This window comes from Apium graveolens, chromosome 5 (genome assembly GCF_009905375.1).
Source record: "Apium graveolens cultivar Ventura chromosome 5, ASM990537v1, whole genome shotgun sequence".
NCBI lineage: Eukaryota > Viridiplantae > Streptophyta > Magnoliopsida > Apiales > Apiaceae > Apium > Apium graveolens.
Window position 1 is genome coordinate 217569749 of NC_133651.1, and position 9617 is coordinate 217579365.

General features: G+C 36.6%; 1 non-coding gene across 1 annotated transcript; it reads right to left on the reverse strand.

Annotated features, from left to right (window-relative positions):
• Window positions 1–8012: 8012 nt before the first annotated feature.
• LOC141662677 (small nucleolar RNA R71) lies at window positions 8013–8119 on the reverse strand. Its single transcript, XR_012550779.1, has one exon. It is a non-coding gene; the product is annotated as a small nucleolar RNA R71 (small nucleolar RNA).
• Window positions 8120–9617: the final 1498 nt, after the last annotated feature.

Sequence of the window (9617 nt, forward strand, 5' to 3'; positions counted from 1 at the left end):
CTTGAATTCTGGTGGGTTTACCGCTTGAAAAGTTTTGAAAGTTACCTGGGGATTGGTCTGTCTTTGTTGTTGTTGTTCCAGGTGAACTGTTTATTGGGCCAAGATTTGGATAATCTGGGCTATTGCTGGGTCTATGGGTCCTGGGTTTACATTCTGGTTTGTATCATCTTGGTTGTTATTGTTGTTGTTGGTTTCTTCATTCTGGGTGTTGGTGCGGGTATTTCTTCTGGGAGGCATTTTCTGTAAAGAATCAAACAACTTATTTAGCTTTTAAATCAAATCCTTTGCATAAAAGAAAAGTTTTGGTAAAACAAAAATATCTCTTTTTGAAAACAGTTGTAATAGTTGAACTAAGTAAATTGCATGCTTCTTTACAGAATATAAACAGTTAAGGGAACAGGGTACATGGTATCACAGGAGTATAATTGGTTCAATAAATAAGGTAAAGTAAAACAGATACAGTAAAGTAAATGGCAATGCTGGAAAAGAAAAGGTACTGATATATATAGATCAAAAGTTTTAGGTAGTACAAGCGTAAAGACGCTTCGGAAGTAAAAGCAAAAGGGTACAACAACCTACTCACTAGTCAGCAGATTTAGTCTATAAATATAACTCAAAAGTCTACTGATACATACTACACAGTACTATACATACTACACAACCATAACAACTCTGATCAGCATCTCCATCTCTGGATCTCTGGCTCAACTCCAAGGAAATTCTGGTCCTCCTAGCCTCTCTAAGTCCTCCATCACTTCACTAGCCCATCCCATAAGTGCATCAGGGCCTCGTCCAGGTAGTGTAGCTCCATGTAGCCTAGCCTCAAGAATCCTCCGTGTCACATGGATCTCCTCTCGAAGCTCCCTCGCACTACGATCAACATTTGTAGTCCTGATGATATGCTGCAGCTCTCGGATCTGGGCCAACAAGGAATCACGCTCCAACAAAAGAGCCTCATACCGATAATAAGGAATTGGATGCAATGTAGACTGGAATGGGGAACTCACAACTGAATGTCAAGTGGAATCTGAATCAGCTGGTGGGGGTCCTCTGATAGGTGGCCTCATGCCTGGGGGTGGAATAGCCTACAGTGGTACGGGCTGCAACACAGGTGGAGGTACAATAGCCAATGCTGGTGGAACAACATGACGTGGATCTGAAGATGGTACTCCAACTGAGGGCTTTGAGTGATCAGCTGATACATGGATGAAAGAGTTGGCCATCGCTGCTATCTGAAATCATATCACAATATAAGAATCTTGAACCACGACGCGAATCATACTAATACCTATTATACCTTAGCGCTCAACCTCTCGATATTCTATTTCTCTATTCCTTACTTCTAATCCTAACCCTTTACCCATTCCCGTCTAACTAGGTTTGTGTCAGTGACTTATAACCTGTAGCTCTGATACCAAACCTGTGGCGCCTTCCAAACTCGGGTCAGAAGTTTGGGGTCCACACACACACACACCTTATTTATAACCTGCTTATAACAATAATAAAGATAATAATAATAATATGCAGTGACCCTACTTACCAACTACCACGGACCGCAACAGGTTAAAGTATGCACATAAGCCAAACACACACTTATATTACAAACCGTCCAAACCCCAACTATTCAAACTTAAAAACTGAGTATTAAACATTATTAGAAACTTTTACAAGCTTAAATTATCTCAAAAGATGCCTACTAGCTTAACTCGATCAACCTGAACCCCTAGCTCTCGCGCTGGACTAGGGATCCTCGCTACCAACTGGTTCCTTCTTAACTGAAAAAGAACATAAACAACATCGCACAAATGAGCTAACTAGCTCAGCAAGTCACAATGACAAAATTGAGAATAAGGATCATCAAGTGAAAAGGGTTATGATATCAAGTGAACAATGGATTATGATTTAGAATTGGATATTATATTTTTATTTTAAAAACCAAGATTAGGCTGCTGATCAGTCACGCACTAACCCCGAGCAAAGCACACATCACTACTCTAACTACTGGATCCAAGGCACACATTGGCCTAACTTGACCATTTATATGGTCTGACCACGAATCTGGTCCACAATTTTATAAAACAATCCAATTCTAACATAATAACAGAATAAACAATGTAAAGCAATAAACAGAATCATAAACAATATTGGATGTTCGATAATGAAATGGTTTCAATCTTTACAAGGGATCAGTATGGCAATTTTAAAGCTTGACTGTTAGGTAATGAAAAAATTGGATAACAAAGGAATCATTATTTCAGGGTTACCAGGAATTGGTCTTTCAAAGCATAAGGTACAATGGTTTAAGTAGGTAAGTAATTCGATTCAGTGTTTGGTATTTAGTTTGTATGTATTTATGGAGTAGTATCGTATATTTGTGGTTCGTATTTGGGTGTACAACAATCAATGGTTTAGAAAGAATAAGGTTTACGGCTCAAGATCAATAACTGGAATCAGGGTTTTGGGTTCAGTGCTTCAAAGCACTTGCAATAAACAGGACTATCAATCAACTACAATATATCTTGAGAAAGTTCAGAACACTTGCCTGGTACTAGCTTGCTCTACTACACTAATTTCCAATTACAATCGTCTACTCCTCGACTATCTGCTTCCCTTTTCTAAGCCTTACCTCTTCTGCTCACATAACATAAGTATCTATCAATATTCAACTTATACGATTCTATTCGACATACACTTCTATCTATCCTTCGTTTTACCCAAATCCGATTAACGGATTGAAAGTTACGCTATAAACAAGTAAACACTGAACATATAGACCGACAGTCAACCAACAAGTCACATATAGCACATAACACGTCAAACAATCAATGATATATCATTTATAAAGGAGTCTCGAGTCATAAACAGGCTTTCGGGTATTTAAAATAATATTTAAAACATTTTTCGGAATTAAAACGGGTCGTTTGATCAATTTTAAAGTAATAAACAAGGTACGGTTGGTCAATTCTGGCTTCAAAACAGTTTTATAATAATTATCGAGCCTTGAAACCAATTTAAAATAATATTTTAAAGCTCGAAACTATTTTTCGGAATTTTTAAATCATTTTTAAATAATTAAGTCTAATTAAATAATTAATTAAAATCAATTAATAATTAATTAAATCAATTAATCAATTAATTTTCGAATTAATTGACTAATTAATCAATTAATTATCAACTAAAATTAATTAACTAATTAATTCAGATTTATTTTTGAATTAAAAATAATTTTTGGAATTTTCAGAAATTAAAAACGAATTTTTATAATTAAAGTACATGGAGAATATGATTTTTAAACATTTTTAAAACATGAATCATATTCTTGCAAACTCTGGAAACTTCAGGGACCAAACTGCATCGTCCCCAAAGGTCCAGGTACTAAACTATAATTTGACAGGGGGGTCGCCGGAAAACACCCTGTTTCGCCGGAGAAATCGATCCAGGGATGCTCAGGCCACCACCACCTCCAGATCACATCTACACAACACCAGGAACACAACCATGCCATCAATTCATACTAACAATCCTTGAGTTGGCTGGAAAATGGCCGGGAAGTTCGCTGGTTTCCGGCGAACTCGACGTAACTTTAAAATCACAACTCCCTCCTCTACAGACCTCGTCGATTAGCAAGACTTATACGATTCGATTGCAAATTTCATAAGGAACACAACCCACCCCTCTAGAACATCTGGTTATCCCGAAATGAGAAACCCCCAAATTCAATTAAGAACATTCAAACGAATTATAAACCCTAATTTCAAAATTCGAAAATGAAACTCAATTTTGAACATGTTACTGAACTCCAAATCAGTCATATAATATATCAAAATCATCAGGAAAACAAGCTCTACAACATGCAATCATCAAATCATTCAAATAATCATCCGAACAAAAATTCATATTTTTAATCAAAATAATTCGAAAATAAATAAATTTACAGAAAATAAACCTTTGATTCTGCAGTTCTGAAACTTGAAGAAATTGATAGAACACTCCGAGACCTTCGTTTAGGTTACCCAAGCTTTGAAAACAGAGATCACTAACACCTTCAAACTGCTGTTTGATTCTCAGAAAGGTTTATGAATATATGAATTTTCTCTGGAAAATTATATAATTACTGTCAGCAAATGATTTTCGGTACGAAATAAAATACGGTAAATGCTATTTATAATTAATGAAAATTAGTATCCCGTTGGATCATTCCAAATACAAAATGGTATGTTTATTTATAAAAACTGACCCAAACGGTACCGGTTTTCGGGATAATTATCCAAACCGGTACAATTTGTACTGCGGTGTTGGTCTCAGCGCCTGGTACGAGTTTTATTGATTTACCAAAATGAATAATGTATCGAAAATATTGCGCCGGGACCCGCACAGGACAAACCGTACGCCGGATCGAAAAAGTCGAAACATGGAAAATGCTCCGAATATTTTAATTAGGTTTGGAAGGAGTTCTCGGAAGAGTTTCGGGTTATCAAAACGTAAAAACGGATGACGTCGGTTGGTTCCCGATTGTATAAAATAGTTTTTAAATACTCGGAAAAAAGATTTTATAAACTCCATATATTTCTTATAAAATCATGAATCAACATAAAAATAATTAGAAAGATATGATAATTATCTATATTTTATTTTGGATATATAAAAATTAAAATACTCAATTAATATTATTTTTAAACATCCAAACATATTTAATACTTAACAAATAATTCATAGAATAAATACTGAACATACATAATAATTTTTTAGTATAAAAAATAATTACATGATATATCCCGGATATTACATCCACTGTCCAGAATTAGGATATTTTTCCTGTTTCCCTTCAATCACAAAGACCACTATTTATTAGTTTTAAGGACCCAGACTTGCTTGAATCCTTTGGCCTTTTTAAGTTTGTTAGCATTTGCAGCGGATTTAATTTCAGAGTTTATGCTTACATGCTGTTTATCAGACTTTATATCAGACTTTGCATCAGAATTTACACTAGAAGGATTTACACTAACTTTCTTTAAAGAAGGTTTTATCTGATTATAATCATAGTACAAACTATGATAATCCTTACAAGTATAAATGGAATGGCATAAACTACCACAATGAAAATAAGGATTTTATGGTTTAAACCTAACAGACTGACTCTTAATTTCTGATCTAGGAGGTAAAGAGTTTATATCTTTATTTTTCCTGCAAAAAGAAGCAAGATGGTTAGAGTTTCCACAGTTATAACATATCTTTCTAGGAGCATTAGGAACATGCATATAATTATTGCTTTTATTCACACCTTTCTTTATATTCCTATTTTTCCTAGCTTCCTTTACCTTGTTCACATTTCTAATCTCTTTCAGTTTATGCTTAAGTTGCATCTTTGTCATTAAGCCTATGTTTACTTCAGCTGGTTTATCCTATTTTAATTTTTCAGAAGTTGACTTTTCTTTTACTTTTGTCTTAGAGTCTTTAATCTTTTCAGAATCAGACATTACAGTTTTTCCTACAAATTTAACATGATTTACCTTTGGCTTAGCAGTCTGTTTAACAATAATTGGCTCAATTTGCATACTTCCTTTCTCACTTTTATCATCTCCATAACCTAAGCCCTCTTTCCAGTTTCCACTACTTAGTAAATTCTGAGTTGTTCTGCCAGAGTTAGTCCAAGTTCTGATAATCTCTCTTTCCTTTTCTAAATCAATTTTTAGAGATTCATTCATTTTTATCACTTCATCTCTAACATACAAAGTCTCATCTCTTTCTTTCTTAGTTTAATGAAGAAAAACTAACTACTTTTCTAAATAGTCATTACTGTTTCTAAGAGCAAGACTTTCAGATGTTAATCTTTCACATGTTAAAGTCTGATCTCTAAAACTAATGAACATTAGTTTAAGATATAATCTCAACTCAGTAATATCATCAGTATGAAAATCAAAAGTTGTTTGAAGTACCTTCAATTCAGTAGTGTCAGTACTGCTATCAACATTTGTCATCAAGGCATAGTTCTTCTCATCTTCAGAATCTGAAGTGTCTGTCCATCTTTTCTTCTTTGTGACAAGTGCCTTGCCTTTATCACTTTTTCCTTTCTTGCAGTTAGGAGATATGTGGCCTCTTTCACCACAATTGTAGCATTTGACATTTGAGTTGTCTCTTATGTCAGACTTTCCTCCTTTGCCTTCAGACTTTCTGAACCCTTTCTTATCAGAACTTCCACCTTTCCTGGAAAACTTCTTTCCCTTTCTGAATTTCCTATAGTCTATCTTTGTGATACCCTTCACCATAAGAGCACACAGTTGCATCATCTATGCATCAACATCAACTTCAGATAAGCTTTTTGTTTCTGAATCATCATCAGAATTTGATGACTCTGAATCAGACTTTATGATGAGAGCCTTTCCTTTGCCCTTTTTTGAGGCAACCACTTTAGGATATTCCTCCTCAGCTTTAAGAGCAACTGTCCTTGACTTTCTTCCATGCCTCTTGCTCCTTTGATCCATCTCAAGTTCATGAGTCTTGAGCATACCATAAATTTCATCAAGAGTAGTTTCAGTAAGGTCATAGTTGTCTCTTATGGTAGTAGACTTCAAATCCCAATTTTCAGGAAGAGCTAAAAGGGATTTTAGATTTGAATCTTCAAGATCATATTCCTTGTCCACCAGTGACAGATCATTCAAGAGTTTGGCAAACCTGTCATATAAATCAGTTAATGAGTCAAAGTGCTCATACTCTTGAGTGAGAATAGTCCTCCTGTTCTTTTTGATTGCATCAGTTCCCTGGCATCTTGTCTCCAAAGCATCCCATATCTCCTTTGCAGTCTTGCATCCAACTACCCTGTTTGACATGACATTATCAATGGCACTATGCAGCAAATGCCTTACCCTTGCATCCTTGGCAATATATGAGATATCTTCAGGTGTGTATTCACCTCTCTCCTTTGGTATGGTCTTTGCTGGTTGATCAGCAACTGCAACAGAGAGCTTGGTAGTCTTATATGGTCCTTCATTAATTCTGTCAAGGTTTTTTGGATCTGTAGCTTCCAGAAACATAGCCATCTTCACTTTCCATATGGGATACTCAGAAGGTCTCAGTATGGGAACCCTAATAGTCTCATATCGACTGTGGGTTTGAGTGTTTTGAGTTTCTTGAGTTTTGGGGGGCTTAGTCGGGGTTTGTGTTTCTTCAGACATGATTGTTATTTGGATATTTACTGTATGTGTGTTAACAGAAAAGCTCTGATACCACTTGTTGGGTCACACAACACTATAGAAGGGGGTTGAATATAGTGTTTATACAATCAAATCGATTTCAACACAAGTATGTAAAAAAAATCAAGTATATTCAAATAAACTCTGTTATAATAGAACTGTTGTTCTCTCTCAGTGATGAACAATATCACTAAGAGCTGCTAGGTTACAATGAATAATGTTTCTCGATAATGATAACACATATAGTGTAAACCCTAAGCTGTGTTTATATAGTACATAATTACAAGATATATTTTAATTGATATGGAATATAATTCTGTCTCCTAAAATATATCAATCACATATCTTCTACAAGTCTTCTAGTCTTCTAACTCTTCATTCATATCTTCTTTTATTTTAGTCCAGATCTTCTCCTGTAAATCAGCCGCATTCCTTATCTGAAGTCTTCTCGCACTTAAGTACTGATATATATCTTCTGACGCCTTAAGTTTTGATATTAAGTTCTGACTTCAATAAGTCCTGATTTCAGTAAGTCCTGATATGTCCTGTTGTTAAGTTTTGAAAACTAAACACAAATCAGATTAGACATGATATCTCAAATATATCTAACACAACATGCATATCAGGAATTATGTCGAGATCTGTAGTACTTTCAAATATAATGGTGTCACTGATGAGGCTATCAAGCTGAGGCTTTTCCCATTCTCTCTGAGGGATAAAGCTAAGGACTGGTTACATTCTTTACCAGCTGGGTCCATCACTACTTGGAAAAATCTTGCGCAAAAGTTTCTGGTGAAGTTCTATCCAATGGCCAAAACTGCAGCTATGAGGAGTGCTCTTACTCAGTTTGCGCAGCAACCAGGAGAATCTATGTGCGAAGCTTGGGAGCGCTACAAAGAGATGTTGAGAAAGTGTCCACATCATGGTATGCCTGACTGGATGGTGATCACTGGTTTCTACAATGGTTTGGGGGTCCAATCTCGACCCATTCTCGATGCAGCTTCTGGAGGCGCCTTGTGGGCCAAAAGCTATACTGAGGCCTATAATCTCATTGAAACTATGGCTGCAAACGAGTATCAAAACCCAACTCAAAGGATGATGCCTGGGAAAGTAGCAGGTATTCTGGAAGTTGATGCAGCTACAACTCTATCCTCCATCACCTTTTCCCAATTCAAAGGAATGCAAAAAGAGAAAGAGGGGGGACCAAGGAAGACTACTGTTGAACACACTCTGCCTGAGGGTAATACAGGGGAGAAACAACTCTATCCTCCACCACCTTTTCCCAAGCGATTGCATAACAAAAGCTGGACAAGCAATTTGGTAAGTTTCTGGAGGTGTTCAAGAAACTTCACATCAACATACATTTGGCTGAGGCTCTTGAGCAAATGCCTAGTTATACGAAATTCATGAAAGGTATTTTTTCGAGGAAGGTGAAACTGGATGATCTTGATACCGTTGCTCTGATGGAAGAGTGCAATGCCGTGTTGCAACAAAAGTTACCTCCAAAGCTTAAGGATCCAGGTAGCTTCACCATTCCTTGCACTATTGGCAAGTTGTCCTTTGACAAGTGCCTTTGCGATTTGGGAGCAAGCATCAATCTGATATCGTTGTCTATCTTCAAAAAGCTGAATTTGCCTGATCCGAAGCCCACCTACATGTCTCTACAATTGGACGATCGTTCAATTACATACCCACGAGGCATCGTGGAGGACGTACTAGTAAAGGTGGACAAGCTCATCTTTCCTGCAGATTTTGTCATTCTAGATTTCGAGGAAGATAAGAAGATTCCCATAATCTTGGGAAGACCTTTCTTGGATATAGGCCGTACCTTGATAGATGTGCAAACAGGTGAACACACTATGAGGGTGCAAGATCAAGATATGACATTCAATGTGTTTAATGCGATGAAATTCCCTACGGAAGATGAGGAGTGTTTCAAGGTGGATTTGGTCGATTTTGCAGTTGCTTCAGAACTTGATCATGTGCTAAGGTCTGATGCCTTAGAAAAAGCCTTATTGGGGGATTTTGACAGTGAAGATGATGAAGGCAATGAGCAGTTACAATATCTGAATGTTTCTCCTTGGAAACGGAAGTTAGACATGCCATTTGAATCTCTTGGAAATACTGATCTCAAGAATGCTGAGGGAAAACTCAAAACATCTATTGGGGAAGCACATACTTTGGAGCTTAAACCACTGCCTGAACACTTGAGGTATGCCTTTTTAAGGTGATGCATCTACTTTGCCTGTTATTATTGCATCTGACCTTTCAGGTAGTGATGAGGACAAGCTCTTGAGGATTCCGAGAGAATTCAAATCGGTCATCGGATGGACTATAGCAGATATAAAAGGGATCAACCCTTCGTACTGCATGCATAAAATTCTGTTAGAGGAAGGTAGCAAGCCGACTGTTGAGCAACAACGAAGG